We start from the raw sequence: 13795 nt of genomic DNA, 5'->3' as shown, positions 1-13795 counted from the left end.
GGTTCGCCTGACTCGATGCCTAGATGTACCCGGCCATACCGCCATGTTGGTCAGGGTAATGACTGAGGCTGGATACTGTTGGTATCCTGAGTACACGGTCGAAGAGCAATTTCAAGACTTTAATCAAAGCCAGTATATCTGCACTGTCAGGATATTTCCATCTTATCCTGGATCCACCGAGCCCCTTCACTGCTCCTATGGACTCGGGGTTACTATTGAGATGGCTGTGCAGGACGCCGCCTACTCTATGATGACCATCATGCGAGTCAGGTCTGGCCTATTTCGGGACTCTGATTTCCGGTATATGCCAGGATCACTTCCGGGAGCACAAGGGTATCTCCAGGCTATCTATGCTGACCCCACTCAGGAGGATTCACGGACTCGCACCACTGCTGAGATGCTCGAGGATAAGGACCGTGAAAATCGGGCCTTGAGGCTAGAGCTCTTCAATACCCGTGCTGACCATTGGGCCACGTTGACTCGGTTCGCACCGGCGGTGCAAGCTGGATATTCGGATATGCGCGATCTCTATCCTGTGAGATCTGCTCTGCCAGACGTGATGGGTTGGCGTGATGTAGGAGGCATCACCCCACCTCGTGGTCCCCGCAGGCCACCTTCTGTTGGTCCAAGACCTCATCCTAGCCCCTATGGTCCACAAGCTCCGCGAGATCGTCTGTTCCCGGATGATCATGTTGAGCTTCCAGGCTATGGAGGTGACTTCTACAAGAACTACTACGGATCGGTCTGAGTTAGTGGTAGTATCACTAGTTCGTGCTAGCTGTGTCGTCTATCGTCCTGCGTGACTCGTGGGATATGAACTAGTTTGTACCGCCTTCCGGAGGTGTAGAAAAATAATGTATAGGAGCTTGGGATGCCTCCGATGAGATGTAATCCTCTTTTCACCGTAATAGTACCTTGTTTGGTCTTGTACTAAACCTTGTATGGTGTGTATGACGATGGAATAAAGAAGAAGTTTCTGTATCTACCATGTCATACGGATGATCATCTTGCATTCCGAGTTACTCCTTACATTCTGTATTCTATGTCGGAATCTTATCATTCTGACTAAATCATTGTCTTGTTTACCTAGGATGGTCAACACGCGCAATAACCCTGCTCCTCAAGAGCAGGCCGAAGGCAGTGAAGTCAGGAATCCAAATCTGCCTCATCCTCCTTCCCTAGCCGAGGTTATGATGGAAGCCGAAAGAAACAAGCAGGAGACCAACCGTTTGTTGGAGCGTATTGAACAGAACACAGCACACCATCAGAGGACTAACGTGGTGTCACTCAGTGATTTCATCAAGTTACATCCACCCACGTTCCACCACTCCGTCGAGCCTCTCGACGCTGATGACTAGCTTCGCAGTATTTCTCACAAACTGCGCTCCACGCTAGTAGCCGAGGCTGACAAGGTCACCTTTGCTGCATATCATCTTGAAGGCCCCGCCAGTCTCTGGTGGGAGAATTATGGAGCTATGCGCCCAGCGGTCCATGTCACTACTTGGGCTGAATTCAGCGAGGCTTTCCGTGAACATCACATTCCGGAGGGTCTCATGGACCGTAAACGTGAGGAATTTTGCAGTTTCACTCAGGGCCGACTCTCTGTGGATTCTTACAGCAGGGAGTTCGGTAACCTCGCACGATATGCCACTAAGGAAGTTTCTACCGATGCCAAGAAGCAAGCAAGGTTCCGTAAGGGGCTTAGTCCTGAGCTTCGCCGCGACCTCCGTCTGCATGAGTGCACATCTTTTCAGAAGCTTGTTAACAAGGCCATCAGTGCTGAGACTGGTCAGACTGATTATGACGCAACACGCAAGCATGGCCGTGACGTGGGTTCCTCATCCGGTGCTGGTCCTCAGAAGCGCCGCGTGTGGGTGCCCAACACTGCCCTGCCACCCAGGTTCACACCGAGGCCATCCTTCCAGGCGCCTCGCCCCGTTCAACAGTCTGCACCAGCCAAGCCCTATGGTGGTCCAACCAACAGTGCTCCTCCACGTACCAGTGCCGTGACTTGTTTTAAGTGTGGGGAATCTGGCCACTATATGCGTGAGTGTCCCCAAACCAACCCCAACCAATCTGCTAAAGCTGTTGGCCGTGGCAAGCCGACAGGTAAAGTGTTCCACGCCAAGCCGGCCACCGCTACACGTGGCCATGTCAACTGTATCTCTGCCGAAGAAGCTCAAGAGGATCCCAACGTCGTTCTCGGTACGCTCCTTGTTAATTGCCACCCGACATCTGTTCTTTTCAATACAGGAGCATCTCATTCATTTATATCCGAGAACTATGCTCGTTTGCATAACACCGCATTCTGTGACATGCCATCCACTATGGAAATTTCTACTCCCGGTTCTAGATGGCAAACCTCCAGGGTAAGTTATGGAAATAAAATCCAAGTCGACAGACTTGTTTTCCTTGCATCTTTGATATCTCTCAAATCTTCAGATATTAATATCATCTTGGGTATGGACTGGATGTCAGCTCATCATGCCAAAATTGATTGCTTCTCTAGGACTGTTCAACTCAGCCATCCTTCGGGGAAGATAGTCAATGTCTTGACCCGATTAGCCAAGCGACAATTATATTCTCTTAACGCCAGCCCTTTGCCAGACCTTAAGGATGTTCCGGTAGTCCGTGACTTCCCGGATGTCTTCCCAGAGGAATTGCCAGGTGTTCCACCTGACAGGGATGTGGAGTTCGTAATAGACCTCATTCCAGGAACCGTCCCGATTGCTAGAAGACCCTATAAGATGGCACCACTAAAACTAGCCGAGCTTAAGAAACAACTCGATGAGTCCTTGAAAAAGGGTTTCATTCGACCTAGTTCATCTCCGTGGGCTTGCCCCGTCCTCTTCGTCAAGAAGAAGGATGGTACGGACCGGATGGTTGTAGATTATCGACCTGTCAATTTGGTCACAATCAAGAACAAATATCCGTTCTCCAGGATCAACGACCTGTATGATCAGCTCGCTGGATCCTCAGTCTTCTCCAAAATGGATTTGAGGTTGGGCTATCATCAAATCAAAATCAGAAACGGGGACATTCCTAAAACGGCCTTTGTTACTCGTTATGGCCAATACGAGTACACCGTCATGTCCTTCGGTTTAACCAACGCTCCAGCCACCTTTTCTCGGTTAATGAACTCAATCTTGATGGAGTATTTGGATAAATTCGTCATGGTTTACCTCGATGATATACTCATCTACTCCAAGAGCGAGGAAGAACATGCCGAACATCTAAGGCTAGTGTTGAAGAAACTTCGAGAGCATCGCCTTTATGCCAAATTTTCTAAATGTGAATTCTGGTTGTCAGAAGTGACCTATCTGGGTCATGTAATATCTGGTAAAGGTATTGCTGTTAACCCTGAGCGAGTTCAAGCCGTCCTTAATTGGACTCCCCCTGAATTGGTCAAGCAAGTTCGGAGTTTTCTGGGCTTAGCGAGCTATTGCCGTCGCTTTGTCGAAAATTTCTCCAAAGTTTCTAAACCTCTAACCGAACTCCTCAAGAAAGATAAAAAGTTCGAGTGGACTCCACAATGTGAGCACAGCTTTCAGGAACTGAAAAGACGCCTGACATCTGCTCCCGTACTGGTACCGCCAGAATTCTCTAAGGACTTTGTTATCTACTGCGACGCCTCGCGACAAGGACTAGGTTGCATTCTCATGCAAGATCGACACGTAATTGCTTACGCTTCACGGCAATTGCACCCACATGAGGAGAATTATCCTACTCATGATCTAGAGCTTGCAGCCGTAGTCTATGCACTTAAAACCTGGCGACATTACCTTCTTGGTAATCGTTGCGAAATATTCACTGATCACCAAAGTCTGAAGTATATCTTCACCCAACCGGATTTGAATCTCAGGCAAAGACGTTGGGTTGAGTTGATCACAGATTTCGACTTAGGAATAACTTACACCCCAGGGAAAGCCAACGTCATGGCTGATGCGCTAAGTCGTAAATCTTATTGTAACAACCTGATGTTACAACAAAGTCAACCGCTTCTCCATGAGGAATTTCGGAAGCTTAACCTTCACATTGTTCCTCAAAGATTTCTTTCCACCTTGGTGGCGAAACCTACTCTTACGGATCAAATCATCGCTGCCCAAAAGCGAGATAAGGGAATATCTAAAATCAAGGAGAACATTGCTAGCGGAGGTGCTAGTTGTTTTTCCACAAATGATCATGGTGTTGTGTACTTTGAGAACCGTTTAGTGGTTCCCAAGAACCAGCATCTACGGCAGTTGATCCTTAAGGAGGCTCATGAATCTCCTCTCACCATTCATCCCGGTAGTACCAAGATGTATCAGGACCTACGCCAAAGGTTCTGGTGGACTAGGATGAAAAGAGAAATTGCTCAGTACATTGCTAATTGCGACGTCTGCCATCGTGTAAAAGCAGAGCATCAACGGCCTGCTGGCACCCTTCAACCCTTAGCTATTCCTGAATGGAAATGGGATAAAATTGGTATGGATTTCATTACCGGTTTTCCCAGGACCAAGAGAGGGAATAATGCTATCTTCATCGTTGTCGATCGTCTTTCCAAAGTAGCCCATTTCTTACCTGTTCGTGAGAGTATAACCGCTAGTCAATTGGCAGACTTATACATCTCCCGAATAGTGTCTCTCCATGGTGTTCCTTTGGAAATTAACTCGGATCGAGGAAGTCTTTTCACCTCTCGATTTTGGGAAAGTTTCCAAAATGCTATGGGAACCCGTCTCTCTTTTAGCACCGCCTTCCACCCTCAATCAAGTGGTCAAGTGGAACGCGTCAACCAGATCCTAGAAGACATGCTTCGAGCCTCTGTTATCTCATTCGGAATGGAGTGGGAGAAATGCCTTCCATTTGCCGAATTTGCTTATAACAACAGCTATCAATCTAGCTTGGGTAAAGCCCCTTTTGAAGTGCTCTATGGACGACGTTGTCGAACACCCCTTAACTGGTCAGAAACCGGGGAAAGACAATTCTTTGGCCCGGATATGATTCAGGAAGCAGAAGAGCAAGTTCGCATCGTTCGTGAAAAGTTGAAAACAGCCCAATCTCGTCAAAAGAGTCAGTATGACCAAAAACATAAGGCCATGACTTTCGAGGTTGACGAGAAAGCTTACCTTCGGGTTACTCCTCTAAAGGGAACCCATCGTTTCGGTATCAAAGGCAAATTGGCTCCTCGTTACATTGGACCTTTCCGTATTCTCGCTAAACGAGGAGAAGTTGCCTACCAGTTGGAACTACCTCCACATCTCTCCAGAGTCCACGATGTTTTCCACGTTTCTCAACTCAGGCGTTGCTTCTCGGATCCTATCCGTGGAGTGGACCACGAAACGCTTGATCTCCAAGATAATCTCACGTATCGAGAGTACCCCATTCGTATCCTCGATCAGGCCGAGTGTACCTCTCGATGTCATAATATCAAGTTTCTCAAAGTTCAATGGTCGCACCATTCTGAGGATGAAGCAACTTGGGAAAGGGAGGATCGTCTTCGACTCGAGTATCCCGCCCTTTTTCCGGAGGAACCCAAATCTCGGGACGAGATTCTTTTGAGTGGGGGTGAGTTGTCACACCCTAGCTAGTTCATGCATTAGAGTGTTGCATCATGTTTATTCTTTCATCAGAAACCTGAAATGGGGATGACAGAACCCCCAGCCCCCTCTGAAACCAATTAGGGTTTACTAAAAACTTTTTCAATGAACCTGAAATGCCCTTCTAAAATGCCCATCATTTTTGTCTTGGTTCAAAACCTCTACCAAAAGTGATGCACATTTTCCTAGGCCATCTTAGGGTTTGTGAATTAAATCATAAATATTTGAATTTGGGCATTTAAAATTATATAAAATATTTAAATGCTCAAATATCTCCAAACTAAAATGTTTCATGTTGGAAATAATCCAACTATGGACCAGGAGTAGTTTGGTGATTTTAGGAGTTGCCTAAGTATTTTTATTAATTCAACAAAGTTGCAGAAGTATTAGAAAACAGAAAAAAAATAGAAAAACTTACCTGGCGCCAGCACCCGGCCCACCTGCCGGCCCAGCCCAGCGCCGCTCCAGCGAGCTGCTTGCCGGCCAGGCAGGCAGGTACGTGCCCGACGGCGACCGCAGCGCGCGCCACGCACCTGCTCGCCGCCTCGCCGCTCCCCTCGCCCGGTGACGTCGTGGATCGCTTCCCCTCTCTTCCCCGAACCCCCCAAACACCCCCTCTCCTCTCCAGCTCCTCCCCCTCGCGCCCCCCAGCCATGGCCGACGCTACCGCCGCCGTGCCTACGTCGTAGCCGCGCTCCCCGCCGCTCGTGCGTCCTCTCGTTGTGTCCAGGAGCTCCGCCGCTGTCCACTTCATCGATCAAGCCGAGCCCCGAGCGCTCGCAACGCCCGAGTCCACCGCAACGACCTCGCCCGAACTGCCGTCGCCGGAGATCCCCTTCAACGCCGTCGTCACTCCGGTCCGTCCCCGGCCGCACCAAGGGCTTCGTCGAACTCCCCGTGAGCTTAGCCATCTTCCCCTTCCTTCTTTTCTTGCTCCCGAGCCGTGTAGCGACCTCCCGGAGCTCAACCGCACCCACCACCGTGGAGCTCATCGCCGACGTGCTCCCGGTCACCCTCCGACCACTCCACGGTGTCCATCATGCTCACCGCGTCACGTAGCACCTAACTAGCTACTCCCCGCACCTCACCGACCCCCCTAGCGACAAGTTCGACTTCGGCCGAACTCCGGTGGCCGCCAAAGTCGTCGCCGGCGCCAACTCCGGCCACCCCGACCCCAACGGACTCCACCAAGAGCTGCGGCTCAACCTCAGCTCCTCTCCGGTGGCCTCCGCGGCTCGTTTCGTTGCCGGAACGGCAAAAATCACTTCCGCCGCCGCGTCGGGCTCGCCGGCGGCTAAACGCCGGTGCAGCCGACCCGGGTTTGACCACGGGTGGGCCCTGGTTGACTCTCCTGAGTCAATGACAGGTGGGGCCCAGCCCTGTTAACTAATTAGGATTAGTTTAAATTAATTTTAGTTTAATTAATCACACTGACACGCGGGACCCACTGTCAGGTTTGACTCGGACCGTGTCCCGTTGACCTGCTGATGTCACACTGACGTCAGGCTGACGCAGTAAGTGATTTTCTGGATTTATTTTAATATAGGAAATTCCAGAATATAGTTTAAACTTCAAAAATTCATAACTTTTAATCTGTAACTCCAAATCAGACAAGTTATATATGAAAAATGATCAGAAAAATCCAATCTATCCATCTGTACTATTTTCATGCATGATTAAACAAGTTAACTTGATGTTTAATGCAGAACAAGCTAAAACACTTTAAAGGGCCATGTATGAGTTTGAAATTTGAATCTTTGGTTCAAATTGGTTCAAACCCTTCTGGTCTTAGTTGCATTAGCCCAACACACTCATATTGCCATGTTTCATGCATGCATGTTGCACATTGTTTGGTGATGGTTGTGTATCGGTGTTCTTGCGGCAGGTTCTGCCTCCGAGGAGTACCGTGATTACCCTAACGAAGAACCGTATCAGTGCATCGAACCATCAGGCAAGCAACCAACCATTTGATCATATCGATACAATCCCATGTTCTCGCTCCTGCTCTCTTTTACTGCATTAAGACAACGCGTTTCAAACTGCTGTGTGCTACGGTAGTTGAACCCACTTCCTCTGCATGACCTGTCATTGCCACAGTAACTAGATGAAACCCACTAGCATGTGTAGGAGTTGATTGAGCCATATGTATGTGTTGTTCCTACCTTGCTATGCCTGCTATGCTTAGAGTCGTGTCAGGTCTGGTTCATCTGGGTGATGGACTAGAGTGAAATGTTTATGTCGGTAATGAGAGTGGTGTGGTGAACACGATTTGGTAAAGGTATCGATGAAAGGCCATGTAGGAGTACATGGTGGGTTGTTTCATTGAAGCCGACCTTAAGCACTGAGATCTGTATGTGTGATTTAAGATACAGCTACTACCATGCATTGGACCCTGAAATATGACCCCGCTCGACTTCTTATTCACCGTAGTCCTCTGTCCAGGAGTTGCAAGTAGTTTCTGGTGTTTGTAGCCTACTGGAGGCCGTGGACAGCGCTGACCGTAGGGGTGGGCTGTGATGCGGTAGGTACGTGGCCGGGTAAACCGGGCACCCGTTTGGTGTCACGGAACCCTGTTCACATCGTTTGGGGCTGTGAGCAAAACTCCGGCCGGATCTCCTCATGGATGGAACCCGAATAGGCGATAAACCTGGACTAGAGACTTAGGTGTTTAGGTAGGTCGTGGTCTACACCCACGTCGGCTTTCGCTTGAAGTCCGCCGAGCACATGTCGTGTGCAGACGCTAAGTGGTGGAAACATGTATGAAGAAGTACACCCCTGCAGGGTTAACATGATCTATTCGAATAGCCGCGTCCGCGGTAAAGGACTACTTGGTTGCCTATACAGTTCATAGACAAGTAAATGGAAACTACTAAAAGCCTCAAGATAAGTGTGAGTGCCGAGGATGGCTCTTCCGTAGGAAGACGGAGGTGGATCCTCGGTAGTGTATTGAAGTGGTGAGTAGTGGACTCGTGTACGCAAAACCATTTCAAGTTGGAGTCTCGTAGGATAGCCTAGACAAGAGTCAAAGCTGGCTTGCTGCAACAACTCCACCAACCCTTCTTGATAATGTGCATGTATGTAGGATCTGATGTAAGTCTTGCTGAGTACCTTTGTACTCATGTTGCTATAATTTACATTTTTACAGAAGACGCTGCAACCCCTTCTGATGGGTTCTTCGTAGACGTTGACATCAATGAGTAGGCTAAGGCCTAGGTGGTGATCCTGAGCTTGTGAAGGACCACGTAGTATAGCTAGGCTTTCCAAGCCTCTTTTATTTTACTAGTTGTCTGTACTCAGACAAGTTACTTCCACTGCTGATTTGTATGACTGTATGACTTGAATGCTGGGTCGTGTAACCCGTACCTATGTGTATGTTATGTATGGCTCTCTGAGCCTTAAATAAAGTACTTGTGTCGTAGAGTCATGTTGTGATGCCATGTTGTATTTGCACATATCGAGCATATTGTGTGTATGATATTGAAATGCTTGGTATGTGTGGGATCTGACTATCTAGTTGTTTATCTTTAGTAGCCTCTCTTACCGGGAAATGTCTCCTAGTGTTACCGCTGAGCCATGGTAGCTTGCTACTGCTCTGGAACACTTAGGCTGGCCGGCATGTGTCCTTCTTCGTTCCTGTGTCTGTCCCTTCGGGGAAATGTCACACATTGAGTACCGGAGTCCTGTTAGCCCGCTACAGCCCGGTTTACCGGAGTCCTGCTAGCCCAGTGCTACAGCCCGGACCCACTTGTTGATGACCGACACGTTCGAAGATGGGTCATGGATGCCTGTCCCTGTAAGTCTGTGCCACTTTGGGTTTACAACTAGTCATGTCAGCCCGGGCTCCTTATCATATGGATGCTAGCGACACTATCATATACGTGAGCCAAAAGGCGCAAACGGTCCCGGGAAAAGGTAAGGCAACACCCGTGGGGATACCGTGCGTGAGGCCGCAAAGTGATATGAGGTGTTACAAGCTAGATCGATGTGACATCGAGTCGGGGTCCTGACACCTTGATAGTTGAACCTCTCTCTGTCCTTCACCCCAATACAGAAAGAAGACTGACAGTTCATGAGCCTGCTCCCACAGAGGCTCCTGAAGCTGAAGATATACCAGTAGCCGACCCAATAGCTGCTGAAGACATTGGTCATCAGGACAATGTGCAAGATGATGCAGCCCTTCCTCAGCTTGAAACAAGCGAACTCATCAGTATTGGTCATCCTCTGACGCCAATGGCACAAGATGAGTCATGGGGGGATCGCCCTCAGGAGGAAGAAGACTTTGAGGTCCAGCCCACTCCGACCCCACAAGCATCGTCTGCGTTCCGTAGGATTCGCAAAGGTCCACGGCCTGAAGTCCATACTGCAGAAATTCCGGCTGCATCAGCCGAAGACAATGAAGAAGCTCCACCAGAACCCACTCCCCCGCTCCATCAAGATGCAGTTCTCCGGGAGAACATGCCCGAGGTTGTCCCTCCAACTACACAAGCGGAGGAAGAAAATGTTGCGGCCGCCACCACAAACACTGAAGCCAATGTGGAGCCCGCCCCACCAAATGCTTCAGCGGACAGCGAAGCTACTGAGCCAGACACTTCAGTCCCTGAGTCTGCTGCAGGTCCACAGTTTGATTATCATTGAGCACATGCCTCATATCCAGAAGCCAGTCCCAAGGCTTCCAAGGTTTCCAGGTCCTGCATCAGCACCTGGTTCCTTTGACATCAACAGCTTCAAGGCAGACAATACATTTTTCAATAGCTCCAAGAACCCCTATTCAAGGGAAAGGATTGTATCAGACAGGTTCTGGAGCTATTCTCAGCGCAGCTATTATTCATGCATCTTATACAACCAAGGCCGCATCTTTCCACACAAGCGCCTTGAGGTTGAAGCCATTGCTGGTCTGCCATGTCTTGAGGAAGCTTTGGATTGCTTCAAGCAAGTGGGTCTGCTGCCTTTTGTGACGGATGAAGAGCACTGGAATGAAGAGCTTGTGCTTCAGTTCTATGCCACCCTTCATATCAAAGGATACAACAGAGATCCGAAGACTTGGATCCTGGAGTGGATGACCGGCAATGTCCATCATGAAGCCAATGCATTTGATATCATTGAGCTCACCGGCCTGCCCACTCCTGGCGAATTCTTCAAGGAAGGTTGTCAATTACATTCTGAAGCTATTGAAAGCATTTTCCAGAGACCTGAACCAAATATGAGTCAGATGCTCTGAATGATGAAGCCATTGCCTCAGGATGCACCCTATCCAACCGAGTTCTTCGTTGAAGACCTAGAGTACCTGCCCAGGACCATATATCACATCATCCGGCGGACTCTCTGTGTTGGGGAACGTTGCAGAAAATTAAAAAATTTCCTACGATTTCACCAAGATCCATCTATGAGTTCATCTAAGCAACGAGTCAAGGGAGAGAGTTTGCATCTACATACCACTTGTAGATCGCGTGCGGAAGCTTGCAAGGTGATGATGGAGTCGTACTCGACGTAATTCGAATCACCGATGACCAAGTACTGAACGGACAGAACCTCCGCGTTCAACACACGTACGGGACGGGAGACGTCTCCTCCTTCTTGATCCAGCAAAGGGGAAGGAGAGGTTGAGGAAGACAGCTCCACCGGCAGCACGACGGCGTGGTGATGGTGGAGAGGCAGTACTCCGACAGGGCTTCGCCAAGCACACAACAGAGGAGGAGAGGTGTTGGGGAGGGGAGGGCTGCGCCTTGGAGGGTGGTGCGGCTGCCCTCCCCTCACCCCTCTATTTATAGGGGGAAGGGAGAAGGGGGCCGGCCCCCTAGAACCCATCTAGGGGGGTGCGGCGGCCAAGGGGAGAGGGGGAGAGGGTGGCTTGCCCCCCAAGCCAAGGGGGCGCCCCCTCTAGGGTTCCCCCCCTCAACCCTAGGCGCAAGGGCCCAAGGGAGGGGGTGCGGCCAGCCCACCAAGGGCTGGCTCCCTGCCCCACGCAGCCCATGTGGCCCCCCGGGAGGGGTGGCCCCTCCCGGTGGACCCCCCGGAACCCTTCCGGTGGCCCCGGTACAATACCGGTATGACCCCGAAACTTCCCGGTGTCCATTGACAACTTCCCATATATAAATCTTTACCTCCGGACCCTTCCGGAGCTCCTCGTGACGTCCAGGATCCCATCCGGGACTCCGAACAACATTCGGTAGTCACATACTAGTCTTCCTAATAACCCTAGCGTCACCGAACCTTAAGTGTGTAGACCCTACGGGTTCGGGAGACATGCAGACATGACCAAGACGCTCTCAGGTCAATAACCAACAGCGGGATCTGGATACCCATGATGGCTCCCACATGCTCCTCGATGTTGTCATCGGATGAACCACTATGTCGAGGATTCGATCAAACCCTGTATGCAATTCCCTTTGTCAATCGGTACGTTACTTGCCCGAGACTCGATCGTCGGTATCCCAATACCTTGTTCAGTCTCGTTACCGGCAAGTCACTTTACTCGTACCGTAATGCATGATCCCGTGTCCAACACCTTGGTCACATTGAGCTCATTATGATGATGCATTACCGAGTGGGCCCAGAGATACCTCTCCGTCATACGGAGTGACAAATCCCAATCTCGATCCGTGTCAACCCAACAGCTACTTTCGGAGATACCTGTAATGCACCTTTATAGTCACCTAGTTATGTTGTGACGTTTGATACACCCAAGGCACTCCTACGGTATCCGGGAGTTACATGATCTCATGGTCGAAGGAAGAGATACTTGACATTGGCAAAGCTCTAGCAAAACGAACTACACGATCTTTTATGCTATGCTTAGGATTGGGTCTTGTCCATCACATCATTCTCCTAATGATGTGATCCCGTTATCAACGACATCCAATGTCCATAGTCAGGAAACCATGACTATCTGTTGATCACAACGAGCTAGTCAACTAGAGGCTCACCAGGGACATATTGTGGTCTAAGTATTCACACGTGTATTACGATTTCCGGATAATACAGTTATAGCATGAATAAAAGACATTTATCATGAACATTGAAATATAATAATACTTTTATTATTGCCTCTAGGGCATATTTCCAACAGTCTCCCACTTGCACTAGAGTCACTAATCTAGTTACATTGTGATGAATCGAACACCCATAGAGTTCTGGTGTTGATCATGTTTTGCACGCGAGAGAGGTTTAGTCAGCGGATCTGCGACATTCAGATCCGTGTGCACTTTGCAAATCTCTATGTCTCCATCTTGAACATTTTCACGGATGGAGTTGAAACGACGCTTGATGTGCCTTGTCTTCTTGTGAAACCTGGGCTCCTTGGCGAGGGCAATAGCTCCAGTGTTGTCACAGAAGAGTTTGATCGGCCCCGACGCATTGGGTATGACTCCTAGGTCGGTGATGAACTCCTTCACCCAAATCGCTTCATGCGCTGCCTCCGAGGCTGCCATGTACTCCGCTTCACACGTAGATCCCGCCACGACGCTCTGCTTGCAGCTGCACCAGCTTACTGCTCCACCATTCAACATATACACGTATCCGGTTTGTGACTTAGAGTCATCCAGATCTGAGTCGAAGCTAGCGTCGACGTAACCCTTTACGACGAGCTCTTCGTCTCCTCCATAAACGAGAAACATGTCCTTCGTCCTTTTCAGGTACTTTAGGATATTCTTGACCGCTGTCCAGTGTTCCTTGCCGGGATTACTTTGGTATCTTGCTACCAAACTTACGGCAAGGTTTACATCGGGTCTGGTACACAGCATGGCATACATAACAGATCCTATGGCTGAAGCATAGGGGATGACACTCATCTCTTCTTTATCTTTTGCCGTGGTCGGTGACTGAGCCGAGCTCAGTCTCACACCTTGTAACATAGGCAAGAACCCCTTCTTGGACTGATCCATTTTGAACCTCTTCAAAATCTTATCAAGGTATGTGCTTTGTGAAAGACCTATGAGGCGTCTCGATCTATCTCTATAGATCTTGATGCCTAATATGTAAGCAGCTTCTCCAAGGTCCTTCATTGAAAAACACTTATTCAAGTAGGCCTTAATGCTGTCCAGAAATTCTATATTATTTCCCATCAAGAGTATGTCATCTACATATAATATGAGAAATGCTACAGAGCTCCCACTCACTTTCTTGTAAACGCAGGCTTCTTCATAAGTCTGCATAAACCCAAACGCTTTGATCATCTCATCAAAGTGAATGTTCCAACTCCGAGATGCTTGCACCAGTCCATA

The sequence above is a fragment of the Triticum dicoccoides genome, chromosome 3A, assembly GCF_002162155.2.
Source record: "Triticum dicoccoides isolate Atlit2015 ecotype Zavitan chromosome 3A, WEW_v2.0, whole genome shotgun sequence".
Classification (NCBI taxonomy): domain Eukaryota; kingdom Viridiplantae; phylum Streptophyta; class Magnoliopsida; order Poales; family Poaceae; genus Triticum; species Triticum dicoccoides.
This window is presented reverse-complemented; position numbering follows the sequence as displayed.